Genomic DNA, 14,560 nt, shown 5'->3' with positions numbered 1-14,560 from the left:
CCTTCCTCTAAAGCTGTTTTGTGAAGGTCCCTCATGATTCCTGAGTTGCCATGTTTGATACACACTTCAGCCTTCATCTTGCTGAATCTCCAGGCTGCATTAACCATTCTTCACTTTTTAAAACTCTCTCTTCTGCAACCCCTCCCTCTCCTGATTCACCTTTTCCTCGTGTTTCTTGGTCTCAGTGGTAGGTTGCACCAGTGGCACCTTTTCTTCACCCTGTTCGTGTTTATTCCTCCCTTGAACCTGGGTTTGTCCACGTGAGATGCTTTGATCAACAGAATGAGGTAGAAAACAAAACAGCTCTCAGCCTTCCAGGGACCTTGTGTACTCCTGCTTATTTTCCTTTTCTCTTTCTCAGCATCACCATGAGAAGTGAACCCCCCTCTAGCCTCTGATATCCCAAAAAAGGAGTGAGCCAAGTGAAGCAGCATCTGAGATGCTCCAATCAAACCCAGACAAGAGGTGTACCGCTCCCCACAGCCCACCCTACACAGGAACCAGCCAAGATCAGCCAAGCCTCAGCTGACCCATAGACATGTGAGCTCTAATAAGGAACCTGGAGACTTCCCTGGTGGTCCATTAGTTAACAATCTGCCTGCCAATGCAGGCAGTAAGGGTTCATCCCTGGTCTAGAAAGATCCCACGTGCTGCAGAGCAACAAAGCCCAGGTGCCACAGCTATCGAGCCTGTGTTCTAGAGCCCAGAAATGGCAACTCCTGAAGCCCGAATGCCCTTAGAGACCGTGCTCTGCCGCATTTTTTTTTATTTTTTACATGACATTTTCCTTCTGTTTGTCATTTATCACCCTTTTATAGTTGTTGATAAAGTAAAAACCTTTTTTTACACTGTAAGGTATCTTCTTCTCTTTCTGCCTACTCGTAAAAAAATAATTCCTTGCAAGTTAGAAAGCAAAGCCCTGTGGTGAGTTAATGGGCTGTACAAGGTTATTATTCTTGTATGTTTAGTTTTTCCTAATAAGAATGTTTGTTTTTAATATACAACTAAGATCCAAAAGGACTTTTTTTTTTTTTTTTCCCTAGAGTTAGGCTGATGGCAGAATAATTTGCTTACAAACCAAATTCACCCTCTTCAGGAGCTCATAATTTGATGGCATAACTGTCACTATCTCCAAGGTGCAGCATGTTTGAATGAGCTCTAAACGGGTCCCTTGGGCCTGTGATGCTCCCTTTTGAGACGCATCTCTCTTGACCCTCTCCTTCACCCTCCAGGCTTTGGCAAAACACCACAGCTCACAAGACCCATCGTGCACTGTGCCAGGCTAGATCACAGGCCTCTGTCCTGTTTTCCCACCTTCTGGTCAGGCTGGCTTTCCGTTCTCTTTCAAGCTACCGCTGTCACCCTCTGCTCTCCTCTGCCTGAGTGCACCTTGACATCTCTCTGACTTGCTTGCACGTGACAGCCCCTCACTGGACTGTCATCCTAGGGGGTAGCAGGGACCTGATTCCTGAGCTCTGGCCTGGTGCTTGCCCTGAGCAGACAGACCCTGGAGGCTGTGCTGTGCAATCGGAACGACTTGATAGTTCTGGGTTTGCTGCAGGGCCTTCTGAGCCTGGGGAAGCCCCTGGCTCCCTCACAAGCACCCCCGTCCATCAAGTCCTGGCTCAGTTCCTGTTTTTCCACAGACATGCCTGGGGCGAGCACTGGGCTGAGATGTACTGCGGAGGCGGGACCAGGCTGAGGCTAGGTCCATGGGCACAACAGTGGCTGTGAAGGAAGGTCAGGCTGGACGAGGGGTGCATTGGAGGTTGGGGGTGACCTCCTTATGGAGGTTGGACAAGGGGCAGGGACCGAAGAAAGGAGAAGGCAAAGGCCGGGCCACTCGTCCATGCTAAACCATATGTTGCACTGGGGCCAAACCAGGCGTCAATCACAGGAGGGAGCAGACAGAAAGCTCTTTTATTTGTAAATACCCTTGACTCGCAAGGACTTTGTAACCCTGTGGTTCATTTAACAACGTTTATGGAACATGCACTTATGGAGCCCCTCCTCTGTGCAGGCGCTGTGTCAGCCTTGGGGTCACAGCTAGTAGAAGACGCTCGTCTGGACCCCAGATGCCCCAGGCACTCAGACTCTGCCAAGGGCTTCTTGCTGCAAACAGCTGCTTCTCTCTGCTGAAAGGCTGTCTCTGGCTTTAACTCTGGGTGAGTTAAAGTCCCTCCAGAAGAAGCCCTCTACCCACAAGGACTGATGGGAGTCCCACCCTGTAGATGGGATACCCCTGGGCGAGTTCCACATGGCACCCATGTGCCCAGCTGAGCCCTGCTTGCCTGCAGAGGTCACTTGCTTGACACTGCACTCTTCATCAGCCCTTCCCATCCTGCTGTCCCTACTAGTGTTTCCTGGGATCATCTCCCAGGTGACTCCTTTGCATCCAAACCCTCCCAGTCAGGATCTGCTTCTGGGAAAATCTAAACAGGATGAATGAGTCTTAAGAAGGAGATCTCTGCCCACAGCAAGGCTTCCCAGGGTAATGGGGTCTTTACTGGGTCTGTGTATCACTCCTGGCTGTTTGCCAGCCTGGTAATGAATTCCAGGCACTCAATAAACACCAATGAATGAATGAATGAACAGAAGAATGGAAGAATGAACCTCCAAAACCCAGAGGGGATAGTGATTGTCTTAAAAGATACACCCATGTTCAGAGAGCTTAACTGGTTTACCCATGGTCAACTAGAACTATCTGGTAACATACAACAGCAGGAAACTGGAATTTTTGACTTTTATGTAGAGCGGAGTTCACCACTGGAAAAAAGACTGACTGTCCAAAGCTAATCCAGGTTAATTCCCCTTGATTAATCATTAATATGCTAGGGAACTGCTGAGATTAAAAATAGGAATGAACGGTTTAACTTCAACCCAATCCCTCTTTATTCTCTGATGGCTTACCTTTGCACATCTTTCTAACAACGGGTACAGTACCAGTGACAAAGGGGGAGGGAGTATGTGAAACTGTCCAAGAAACAGATATTGTGAAGAGTATGCGGGGTGGGGAAGGCAGGGGAAGCAGTGAGGGGCAGAACAGCCTGCAGCAGACCTTGGCCTCTCAGAAACCTTAATTTCAAAGAAACTGGCTTTGGCCCAAGTTTAAAGAGTTAGCTTTTAAGCGGCCCTGATATCATGGTTAAACACCAGGCCTAAAATTATCTTAATTGAAAGATTAATTTGGTATGAAGAGAGTGTTTTGGCTTATATGGGGCTGGGAGTGGGGTGGGGGTGGGGCTGGGATGGGGGTCAGGGAGGAAGTCCCAAAAGGAAGCCGGTTTGCTCAGTTTTCTGGGAAGTGGGCGAGTTTATTTGGCTCAGACCTCTCTCCTCCCCATAGCTCGGGCGTAAACGTCGTTAAGTTCAGTTCAGTCGCTCAGTTGTGTCCGACTTTGCGACCCCATGGACTGCAGCACGCCAAGCTTCCCTGTCCAGCACCAACTCCCGGAGTTTGCTCAAACTCATGTCCATCGAGTCGGTGATGCCATCCAACCATCTCGTCTGTCGTGCCCTTCTCCTCCTGCCTTCAATCTTTCCCAGCATCAGGGTCTTTTCTAATGAGTCAGTTCTTCACATCAGATGGCCAAGGACTGGAGTTTCAGCTTCAGTATCAGTCCTTCCAATGAATATTCAGGACTGCTTTCCTTTAGGATGAACTGGTTGGATCTCCTTGCAGTCATAAAGAGAACTGCAATTGCGGCCTTGCTGCCAGCTGAGGTCTGGACTGTGCCTCGATGTAACCACTCTGAAAATGGGTGCAAATGAGGCCCGCCCTCCATTTCTCTGCGCGTGGTCTGGACTTTCCGCCCTCGATCCTCCATTTACTCGAGAAAATTCTTTCTGGGGCCAATTGCAATGAACATAGGGACGAGCCCTCTCGGGACTGACCGCCGGCAGGGCTTGTCCTCTCATCCAGCGCCCGGAGGGGGCGCTGCTGCGGGGGTAAGTTAGCTGGTTTTTAGACGAAGCATTTCTCCCTACGGTTCCCGTGTTGCGCAACCATCTGCTCAGGGTGACACCCACCGCCACATCAGCCCGGAGCGGGCCAGGGGCGCGGGCGGAGCGCCGCCTGGATTCGAACCTCCATGGCCCCGCCGGCCCAGAGCCTGGCCCGTGTCGGCGCCCGCGCGCGGGGCCCGCGCCCGGGGTGGGCGGGGCCGGCCGGGCCCCCCTCCCTTGCGCGTGGCCGAGCGTCCCGGCCCCGCCTCGCCCCGGCCCCGCGCAGGGCCGAGCGCCGCACCACGCGGCCCCGCCCCCGCCCCGCCCCCTACCCCGGCCCCGCCCCCGCGGCGCCCCGCAGCTCCTCCCCTCTCCCATTGGCCGAGGCGGAGGCCCGCCTCCTAGCCCAATGGGCGCCGCCGCGGCTCGGCCGCCGGCGCTCTGACTGGCCAACGGCCGACGGAGTGGCGGGGTGCGAGCCAATGGGGAAAGGCGGCTCGATGAATGGCTGGCCCGGGTGGGGAAGGCAGGAGGCGGCGATCCCTGCGGAGGGGGCCGTTCGCCAGCTCCGAGGCAGAAAGTGCCACGACTCCACACGCGCGCACGCAGCCAGCGAGCGGCCGGAGCGGACGGCGGACGGGGCGGGCAGCGTCGGGATCGAGGCGCCTGCTGCTGCTTAGGGGGCGGCTTCTCGGCAGAGGTTTGGCCGGCTCCTCTCTCTCCCGCTTCCGCGGCGGCGGCGGCGGCTCCTGCCCTCTCGCTCTCCCTCCCGCGTCTCCGGCTGCAGGTAAGAAACTTGGCCGGGCCCTGCAGCAGCGGCGGCGGCGCGCGGGCTGGGCCGTCGGGGCGCCGGGGCCGGGCCGGGCCGGGCCGCGCCGGGAGTGACACGTCTCCTTGGCGGCCCCTCCCCCGGCGGCGGTGCCGCCCGCCGTCGCCGCGGTCGCGGACCTGGGCGAGGGGGGGTCCCGGTGGGCCCCGGGGTGGGGGGTGGCGTGTGCCGGGCCCGAACCCCATGCGGGGGGGCGTCGGCCGAGCGCGCCCGCTGTGTGAACCCCACGTCCTCGCCGTCGGCGGGACCGGCCGCGGCCCCGCGGCGCGACGTGGCCGCCGCTCCCTCCTTCCCTTCGTCTCTGCCTGGCCGTCGGGCCGGCCCGCGAGCTCCGAAGTTGGGCGAAGAAAGTTGGCGGCGGGGCGGGGCGGCGCGCAGCTGGCAGAGGAAGGGGTTAAGCTTTGGGAAGCGGCCGGATGACGTTGCCGGGCTGGAGTCCGGGCTGGGGGTGGGGGGGCGGAAGGCGGCGGAGGCCGGCGGGGAGAGGGGGCGGGATTGAATGGGGGCCGGGGCTGAGCGCTCCCACTTCGGGCTGCGGCCCCGACTCCGCTGGGCCGATCGGCGCCGACGGGGCGGGGCGGGCGCGGGGCCGCGGAGGTGGGGGTGGCCCGCCGTGCGGGGACCTGGACCGTCCAGGGCCAGACGCCCGGTGGGCCGCGGTGGCAACTTCCCGGAGGGGTGGCAGGCGACTCCCTGCTCCCCCTGGCGGCGGGGCCGGGGAGCGCCGTTTTCCCGGCTGGCCGCGCGGACCCGGCGCGAGGGCGCCCGGCCGGGGACGATGAATGGGCCGGCAGTGCCAGGCCCAGAGGAAGCGGCATCCCTGGCGCGGCCGCCCGGCGCTGGCACCCGGTCTGGCTCCTGCCCGGGGCACCCAGCCTCGCTCTGGGCTGGGGAGGGCGGGCTGCGGTCCGTGCTTTCCAGTGCAGCATCTGGGAAGCCTCGGGGAGCCCTCCCCCGATGGCAGATAAAAATCGGTAGCTTGGGTGGTATCATGGTCAAGGGGTTGGCTTCCGCAAGCCCGCATGGTGGAGAGTCGGCCAGGCTGTTTAAACTTCGGGGTGCGGGTCCACGTCGGAAAGAGGGGTTGCTGAAGAGAGAAGCCGTGGAGACCCAGCACGCGTGGGAGTGGGCCACAGGTGTGAGAGGTTACTGTTGCATGAGTTTCTAGAGTGTTCAGAGGCCGGGAGGGAGGTGGGGTCTGGTTTTGCCTCAAACCAGCCCGCTGCAGACGCAGCCTTGCCACGTCCCAGAATCTGGGTCCCACCCCGTGCCACGCCACAGACCCTTTGCTCAGGGTTCTCAACCTCTCTGAACTCGGATTTCCTTATCTGTGGCCTGGAGATAGAACCACCCACTCACAATGGGGTCAGTCAGGCTCCTGGTAGGTGCTGTGACATACGGGGACCTTGTGCAAACGAAGGCAGTTTGGCAATAACTCCTGGAGGTCGGAGGTCATCAGCCTAGGAAGCACCAAGGAAATGAAACTTTGCAGGCTCTTGGGAACCTCCCAGGTTTTGCCTGGTGTGCTGAAACTGTCTGGGCATTTTCTGGAGTTGGGGACAGCCAGAGAGCTTAACAGAGCTTTTTGACTGGTGAATGTCCCCACAGACTCAAGTCTTTGGTCTAGCCTTTCCAGAAGGGCAGCTGTGTGCTTTACTCACGACCTACGTGGCTGGGGAGCACCTTGCGTCCCCTGATGCTGTGCTTTGTGCTGGGTCGTCCTGACTTCCATTTAACGCGACACCAGGAAGTCCTGGTGACGTCTCCACTCCTTTGTGAACTCTCCAGAGGTCAGCCCTGCCACAGCCAGCCAGTTCGTGTTCCTTCCAGGAAGAAGCTTCCAGTTCTAAGGTCCTAAACATGCCACATCCCTCTCTATTTAAGTGAAGGAGGAAAGCTGGAGGCAGATGGTGGAGCCATGCAGGGTTTCTGGGCCAGTTGAGATTGGGTTGGGGGGAGGACCAGAGAGGGGGATGAGAAGGGTGTTTCTGGGACTAGAAACTGTGTCCTGTGTGCAGAGCCGGAGGTACCGTGCTGTGACAGAACTCTTTCCTTTCAGAGTTAGGAGTGTGCCTTTGAACATCTCTACAGAGAGTAAGGGATTAGACTGGTATCTTGGTGCATGAGTATTTTTTGGTGATGGGAGAGTTTTAAATAAATCCTGAATCACTGAGTCACATTTGAGCAATTATGCTCTTTGCTAAAGGGAGCCCTAGGTCAATAGGCTATAGTGATGATACAGCACCAAATTCCATGTAAGTGGTTGAATGCAAACAATTTGATGATTGGAATACTGGTTTATTTAGTAGCTGGGAGGACACAGCAACCCAGTCCAGTATCCTTGCCTGGAAAATCCCATGGACAGAGGAGCCTGCTGGTCTATACAGTCCATGGGGTCACAAAGAGTAGGACACAACTGAGCAACTAACACTTTGAACATAACAGAATAAATGTGGATGAAATGAGGCAGACCAGCAACCTGGTGCATTTTTTCCAGCTGTCTCACTGGACAACTGAAGCTCAGCCCAACTTGATTTTTAAGGTTTACTGTTTAGAAATGGATTCACAACTTTGATCTCCATCTTGGGCGTCCATCCAGTGGGTGAGAATGTGGAGGCCCAGCAGGTCAGGCAGTCATTAGGCTAGTTCCTGCTGCTCAGCTGCTGGGTGATGTGGGCACAGCCTTCTGAATGTTCACCAACAGGCCTTGTAATTCCACACTCCAAGGGAGCACCTCGATCTGGACATGAAGAGTTTCAGTGGAAGGAAGGTGGGGAGTCAGTGTGAAGCATGGCAGTGAGTGTGAAGACCATGCTTTCATCTCACATCTTTCTTCACCATCTCCTGTGTGCTGGGCCTTCATACCCTGCAGACGAGTGAATCTCACACGTGTCTGCAAAAGCTCCTGTCTACAACTGTCTAGTAGGGTAGCCACACAGAAGTATTCAAACTTTAATTAAACGGAGGTTCATTTCTTAGTCACAAAGCCACATTTCAGTGCCCAGTGCCCAGTGCCACATGGTCAGCGCAGATTTCAATCCGTTCCTCTGCCACAGGGAGTCCTGAACAGCACTGGTCTGAAGGTGGCTGGTGTTCCCTGAACATTGCTGCTGCTGCTAAGTCATGTCAATCGTGTCCGACTCTGTGCAACCCCCTAGACGGCAGCCCACCAGGCTCCTCTGTCCTTGGGATTCTCCAGGCAAGACTACTGGAGTGGGTTGCCATTTCCTTCTCCAATGCATGAAAGTGAAAAATTCAAGTGAAGTCGTTCAGTTGTGTCTGACTCTTCGCGACACCATGGACTGCAGCCTACCAGGCTCCTCCATCCATGGGATTTTCCAGGCAAGAGTACTGGAGTGGGGTGCCAGTGCCTTCTCCCCCCGAACATTGATGCCTCTGTTTTTCCTGATCATTTAGAGACAGTGTTGTGTTGAACCCTGTGAAGTGCCCATTCTGTAGGTCAGGAACAGTTGACTAATGGCAGTTCATGCATGTCCATCTACTGACATGTCACCTTAGAAAGTACTTTTGGACTGACTAGGGTGCAAGAAGCAGGAAGCAGGGTCCTGCTCTGGAGAGATTCCTGCCTAAAAGCAGCACCATCAAAATGGCCCAGTGTAACAGACATGGAAAATAGATATTGGGCAGAAAGCATATGGGAAAGTAAATATTTCATTCTAAGTCAGAGAACCTGGGCAAGAGTTCAGTGCCATTTGACATTACCGAAAATTAACCTGGGGACTTCTTGGAGGCTGTTTCCTTAGGCTCAAAAGTTCAAGTGAGTTTCCTGAGACTGGCAGGCTGACTCCCATGGCCAAAGGCCAGGCACATATGGCCTGTTTCCTTTAAGTGCCATGGGTGATGTGTCTCTCCCACTCGCTCAGCAACTCAGAGCAACTGTAATTTATAAAGAAGGTTTTGCAATTTCTACGTTGGATTATTTTAGCAAGGCTGCACTAGCAGTCGGTCTCCGAACCCTGCCTGGTCCAGTGTCCTGATGCTTGGCTGGCATCAGGTGTGCCCTGGCTATTGGCAGCACTTTGTTATATTCCATGTGACTTCGAAAGGATCATTGGTTAGTATTTGGAGAGAATTTTTCTGAGTTAGTGGCCTCATGTCAGTACTGCACGTAGAGCAGCATCAACCCAGTTAACAGAGATAGATCCCAGAGTGACTGGCAGCTGCCTTCGTGTTGGTAGCTGCCTTCGTGTTGGTCGGAGAGGCCATGCTGGAAGTGATCAGCTAGCTATTGTGATCGTGAACATCGTCTACTGGCCTCAAAGTTGGAATAAAACCCCATCTTAGACTCAGGGCTTTAATATTGTGCCCTGACCCTGGCTGAGGTGTGAGTGAACCAGGTGTGTTTTGGGCTGACTTGAGGCTGGTTCCTGGCTGGGGCCACACCTGCATGGAGGGCACTTGGCCAGCGCATGAGGTTTGTCCAGCCCCATGTTGCTAAACCACTGAGCCACCTTTTAAAATTGGAGAAGCTGTTGTTAAAAATCTAGATTTTGAAGCTTTCTTGGGGACAATGGGGATTTCCGGGCCCACTGGATCTGTTTCTTGGTGGCAGCCGTGGACTGCAGTCGCCTCCCTGAGCAGGGCCTGTGCTCTCTTCCCAGCCCCCACCCCTCACTATACCTTGCTTGGGTCCCTGGGGGCACTGTCTGCCCCCCACCTCTGAGAGCTACTCATCTGCCTGTGACCTGAGTAGTCCACCAGGGTCTCCCCCGAGCTGCAGCTTACCACTCTAATCCCCAGAGTAAGTGGTATGACCTTGGACATGACTTTGCCTTCCCGGGGCTTCAGTTTCCTCCTCATGTAAAATGAAACTGGGCCAGGTGGCTTCATCTTCCAGGCCACACACCTTGGTTTATCCTTCACTCCGTGCTTTCTCATATGTGTATCCTTCATGCTGGCAAACCTACCAGCTCCGTCCACTCACCCCATCCCCCCAGGCTGGCTGGGTGTGGAACCCTCATCCCCTGGTGTATTTCACTGGCTCTGGGTGGTCTTCCTTCTCTGTCCTCACCCTCGCCTGCTGGTCTGTTCCCAGGGCAGGTCGTGCCACCCTGCATTAAGACGCTCCAAAGCCCCGCCTTCCCTCTGCTTCACTGCTGGCCCCACCCTCCGCTCCGCTCAGGTCACACCACTGCCCTCTTGTTTCCTGGGCGTGCTCTGGCCACCGGGCCTTTGCATGCACTGTGGTTCTCCCAGGGGAACTGGTTCCCAGACGGCCACATGGCCACTCCACCTACTGTCCTCAGGTCTGTGCAGTGACAGCCCCATGAGCCGTCCCCCTTCTCTGCACAATCACCACCCGATGTGTTGCGTGTGTGACTGACTTTGTCACTTCTATCCCCGGAGCATAAGCTCTCCCAGTGCAGGGATGTGTCTGCTCGGTTTCCCCAGGCAGCCCTGGCGCCTAGAACAGCAGCGCACGGTAGATGCCTGTCCTGCCGGGCTAATGGAGAGGTGATTTTCTAGTGCGCGAGTTTTGTGAGTGTATTATGATTCTGTCTCAAGTAGCCTGGATTCCTCGAGTGTGAAAAATAAAATTCCAAAGCCAAGGGATGGTGGGGTTCCCTTCAGCCTGGCTCCCGCTGGGAGCTGATAGTTCCTTGTGGCCACGCTGCCGCATGTGGGTTGTCCTCTGGTCAGCAGAGCCCAGGGCTCTGGAGTGACCCTCGGCAGTGGGCTCGGGCATCTGTTCTCCCCTCAGCACCCTCGCCCGCAGGCTGTTAGATTGGCCTCGGTGCCACCTGTTCTCTGCTGTTTGTCACCCACGTGGGGCCTCGCTGGACCGGCCTGTTCTGGGAGGAGAATTTGCCATGAGCATCCTTACCTCCCGGCCAAGCTGAGGAGTTAGACTGGCTCCTGGGGCAGCTGAGCATATTGGTGACGCGCCCTTACCAGGAGCCAAAACACTCTCTTTGGTTTGAACAATGTGCTGCCTCCGAAAAGAGGTGGATTTGGTGCTTTGTGAGCAAGAGCGTTCCTTAGTGGCAGGAAGGTAACTGGCATTCCATCCCTGCTCCTTTTAGCCAGACTCTGTGGGGCCGAGGAGCAAGAGGGCTTGATGAGGCTAACCTCCTGCCTCCCCGACCGTGCGTCCTTGAGGTAGGGGCATGGGAGCTGAGAGGGGGGTGCTTGAGCAGGGGGTCTGGCTGGTCGTAGCCCCTTCCAGGCTGAGTCCACAGCCCTCGTCTCTTCCTGCCTTTGCTTTTAGGCAGAGGAACACTCGATCCTACACTCCAACCCCTTCTGATGGGAGGAACTGGCCCAGTCATTTCAGGAAGAACGTGAGAGATCAGGTTCTGGCCCTCAGCCCAGGTGGTACCTTTTCCTGGCACTTTTCATTCAGTGGTTAAAAGGGTCAACTCAACTGTGGCAAAACCGATTTCCTTTTTAATTAAGACTCACCCTGCATAGGAATTAAAGGTAACTTTGTTTCTGTTGAGTATGTTTTCATTTCCTGGGAATTCTAGACCAGTTGTAGTCATAAGAAAGAAAGATAATCCTGTGGGGAATTTTGTAGTAACCACAGTGATCGGGGGAGGGAGTCAGTACAGGAGAGTCACTGGGTGACCAACGCCGAACCGGCAGTCTCAGCAACATGTCGGGCGTGGACGGGGCAGCAGTACCCATGGCCAGGCCCAGCCACTTCTTCCCTCTTAGGTTGGAAACCCCAAGCCTTGCTCTGAACAGCCTGGTGTCAGAAGCCACCAGGGACAGTGTGGGCTGTGGGGAGTTAAGGCAGGAAGTGCCCGCCCGCAGGACCTTGGTCTCCGCTTCCCCTCTCATGGGAGCCGCGTGGTCAGAGCATGTGAGCAACCTGAGTGGTATAGGAGTGGCTGAGCCGGTACAGACCCGCCAGGCATCACAGATGCTCATTCCAGAGCCACCTGGACTTATTTTCCTACCAAGTTGGCATACGTATATTTATATGCATTAACTCTTTACTAAATTGAAGTCACTCAGTCGTGTCCGATTCTTTGCAACCCCGTGGACTGTAGCCTACCAGATTCCTCCGTCCATGGGATTTTCTAGGCAAGAATACTGGAGTGGGTTGCCGTTTCCTTCTCCAGGAGATCTTTCCGACCCAGGGATTGAACCTGGGTCTCCAGTACTGTAGGCAGACGCTTTACTGTCTGAGCTACCAGAAAGTCCTTACTAAAGTAAAACTCTTTACTAAAGTAAAATACAGATATCGCAAAATGTACCATTGTGTCTACAGCTTAGTAAAGGTGCATGGGGGTGGCACCCTGTTTAACCAGCAGACCAAGAAATGTGATCCCCCAGCAGTTCATCTGGTGCCCCTCAGCGGTTGCCCCTCCTGGAGGGTCACTGCCCTCCTGACCTTTAGCTTGCGGGTCCCTCCGACCCCAGGTGAACTCGGGGGGAGTGGACTCACACGCGTGTTGCTCTTTGGGTCTCCACTTGACATTGCATGTGAACGTGAGGTCTGTCCGTGCTCTGGGGCTGTGGTGGGTCATCCCTGTGTTCTGTGTTCTCCACGTGTCGCTCTGGAGGGGCACTCAGGTAGTTTCCAACTTGGGGCTTCTGTTACGATATATAATAAGTTACATTGTAAAGTGTAGTCTTGCCCCTGACTTTGATGACTGACAGCGCGGACTTCTCCCCCCAGCGCTGATCCTCTGTTGTACCCCCGCCAGCGTTGTAGAGCCTGGACTGTAGTCCACAGTGGCTGACTGTAGAAGGGAACCAGGCGAGGCTGAGTTACCACTTCTCCCGCCACCCTCGCCCTGTCCTAGAGGTGGCAGTCCTTGGCTGCCGAGTTCTTCATCAAATATGAGCCTTTGCAAAAGGCTTGTGGAAGGGTCAGATTTTACCAGTGGTGGTGTTTTAGTTGCTAAGTCTTGTCTGACTCCTGCAACCCCCGGGACTGTAGCCTACGAGGCTCCGCTGTCCATGGCATTTCTGCCCACAAGCAAATGCTGTCCCAGCAGAAAGGAAGCCCCTCGCTGTAAATGTGGGAGAAGCTCGCAGAGGAGTTCAACAAAGCCAGAGCTTCATTTTTAAAAAAGATGAGTCATGGTGACATGTATCAAGCAAAATTGGTCATGGAAAGGGAAAATAATATTGAGTGTCAAATGGGACTTCACTACAGATGTGGTGACATTGAAAAGATGAGTGGTTTTCATGAACAACTTGTGCTCAATAAGAGTCTACCAGTGTCCTAAGTGTTTATTAGAACCTGGAGGATCCAGGGGAGGAGGCTGCACCGCACTGTACGTATTAGACATCTTTTTTCATCCCAACGTGGCAATGGTTTTACAACTTTTAGCAACATAAGTCAATTTCTAGGAAAATGTAATTTAACAACACTGAGCTAAGAAGACAACCAAGAACCTGATGAAAGGGGTGACTTCAGGAGCTCTATACTGAGCATCATACTAAACAGCAAGACACTCAGGTATTTCACTTTGAGATGAGAAAGAATGGGGTGCTTGCTGACACTCCTCTCATGCACAGTGTTGGCGGTCCTGCCCTGTGCCAACACTCAAGAACAGTGAAGCTGAAGATAGAAAGATGGGAAAGAAAGGAACAGGATCTACAGGCAATATGCTTACATGTATAGAAAAAATGTTTTAATCTACACTGTTAGTAGAAACAGGCAAGGTTGCCCCGGGGTGGGGGGGTGGGCAAGAATCACCGAACAAAGATCAATTACTTGTCGGTGTCACCAGCAACAGAGAATGAAACTTAAGAGAGGCAATGTTTGCAATAGTGTAAGAATGGAAAAACCAAGAAAAATACCTTTCCCCAGTAAGACTGCATGGCATGCGTTTTCTTCCTCCACCAAGGTACCTGTGCTTTTGCGATGTGGTATCAATGGTTCCCACCTGACCGATGTTTAGCGGAACTGTCGTAGGAAGGGGGAGGCCCCCCTTCAGGGCCCCAAGAGCCGGCTCTTGTCTGACACTCAGAAAAGAATTGTCCGAGGAGACATGTGCTGACAAAGCAAGAGATTTTATTGGGAAAGGGCACCCGGGTGGAGAGCAGTAGGGTAAGGGAACCCAGGAGAACAGCTCTGCCACAAGGCTCACAGTCTTGGGTTTTGTGGTGATGGGATTAGTTTCCAGGTGGTCTTTGGCCAATCATTGTAATTCCGAGTCTTTCCTGGTGGTGCTCACTTCACTCAGCCAAGATGGATGCTAGCGAGAGGGATTCTGGCAAGTGGACGGACAGGCGATGTCTCCTTTTGACCTTTCCCGAACTCTTTTGGATGGTGGTGGCTTATTAGTTCCATATTCCTTACCAGGATCTCCTGTCATAAAACAACTCATGCGAATGGTTACTGAAGGGCCTGGCCAGGGTGGGCGGCTTCAGTCAGTGGGCTTCCCCTAACAGAACCTGCATTCAGAGATGCTCAGGATCAGGGATGTGCTGGGGTCAGACTGAGCGCAGTGGGAAAGCATTGATCCCACTCCCTGGGAGCCCCGTGTCCGCTGCAGGAAGAACTCTGCATGTCTGAATGGACCGTGTGTGTCTTGAGGAGTCGGGGTTCCTGATTCCTACCTTGTGGGGTATGGTCTTCACTGATGAGGCAAGAAAATTTAGGTCTATTTATGTACCTAACTTTTCCAAAGACTATTATTTTGGAGAAACACAAAAACATGTCAGTGGTTTATTTATTTATTTCTTTTTCCTTAGGCAAAGAAATTGAATCTGAAATGGCCAATGAATAAGCCAAGGCTTGGAATAGAGTACATTTCTATTTTTGGTGTTTTAGCTTTCTTTAAAATGAATAGCATTGTTTCT

General features: G+C 54.1%; 1 protein-coding gene across 3 annotated transcripts in view; it reads left to right on the top strand.

Annotated features, from left to right (window-relative positions):
- Positions 1-4,520: 4,520 nt before the first annotated feature.
- The window catches only part of RRBP1 (ribosome binding protein 1), a 47,439-nt gene continuing 37,399 nt past the window's right edge, over positions 4,521-14,560 (top strand). For 2 of the 3 annotated variants that reach the window (XM_027976719.2, XM_027976718.2), the window contains exon 1: positions 4,521-4,732. The gene's annotated coding sequence lies outside the window, so the exon portion shown is untranslated. Of the gene's footprint in view, positions 4,733-11,003; positions 11,216-14,560 lie in introns of all 3 variants that reach the window. The other variant, XM_042230660.1, reaches the window with a different exon arrangement.

This window comes from Ovis aries, chromosome 13 (genome assembly GCF_016772045.2).
Source record: "Ovis aries strain OAR_USU_Benz2616 breed Rambouillet chromosome 13, ARS-UI_Ramb_v3.0, whole genome shotgun sequence".
Taxonomy (NCBI): Eukaryota; Metazoa; Chordata; class Mammalia; order Artiodactyla; family Bovidae; genus Ovis; species Ovis aries.
Note: the sequence above shows the minus strand (reverse complement) of the source record. Positions and strands in the feature narration are given on the sequence as shown.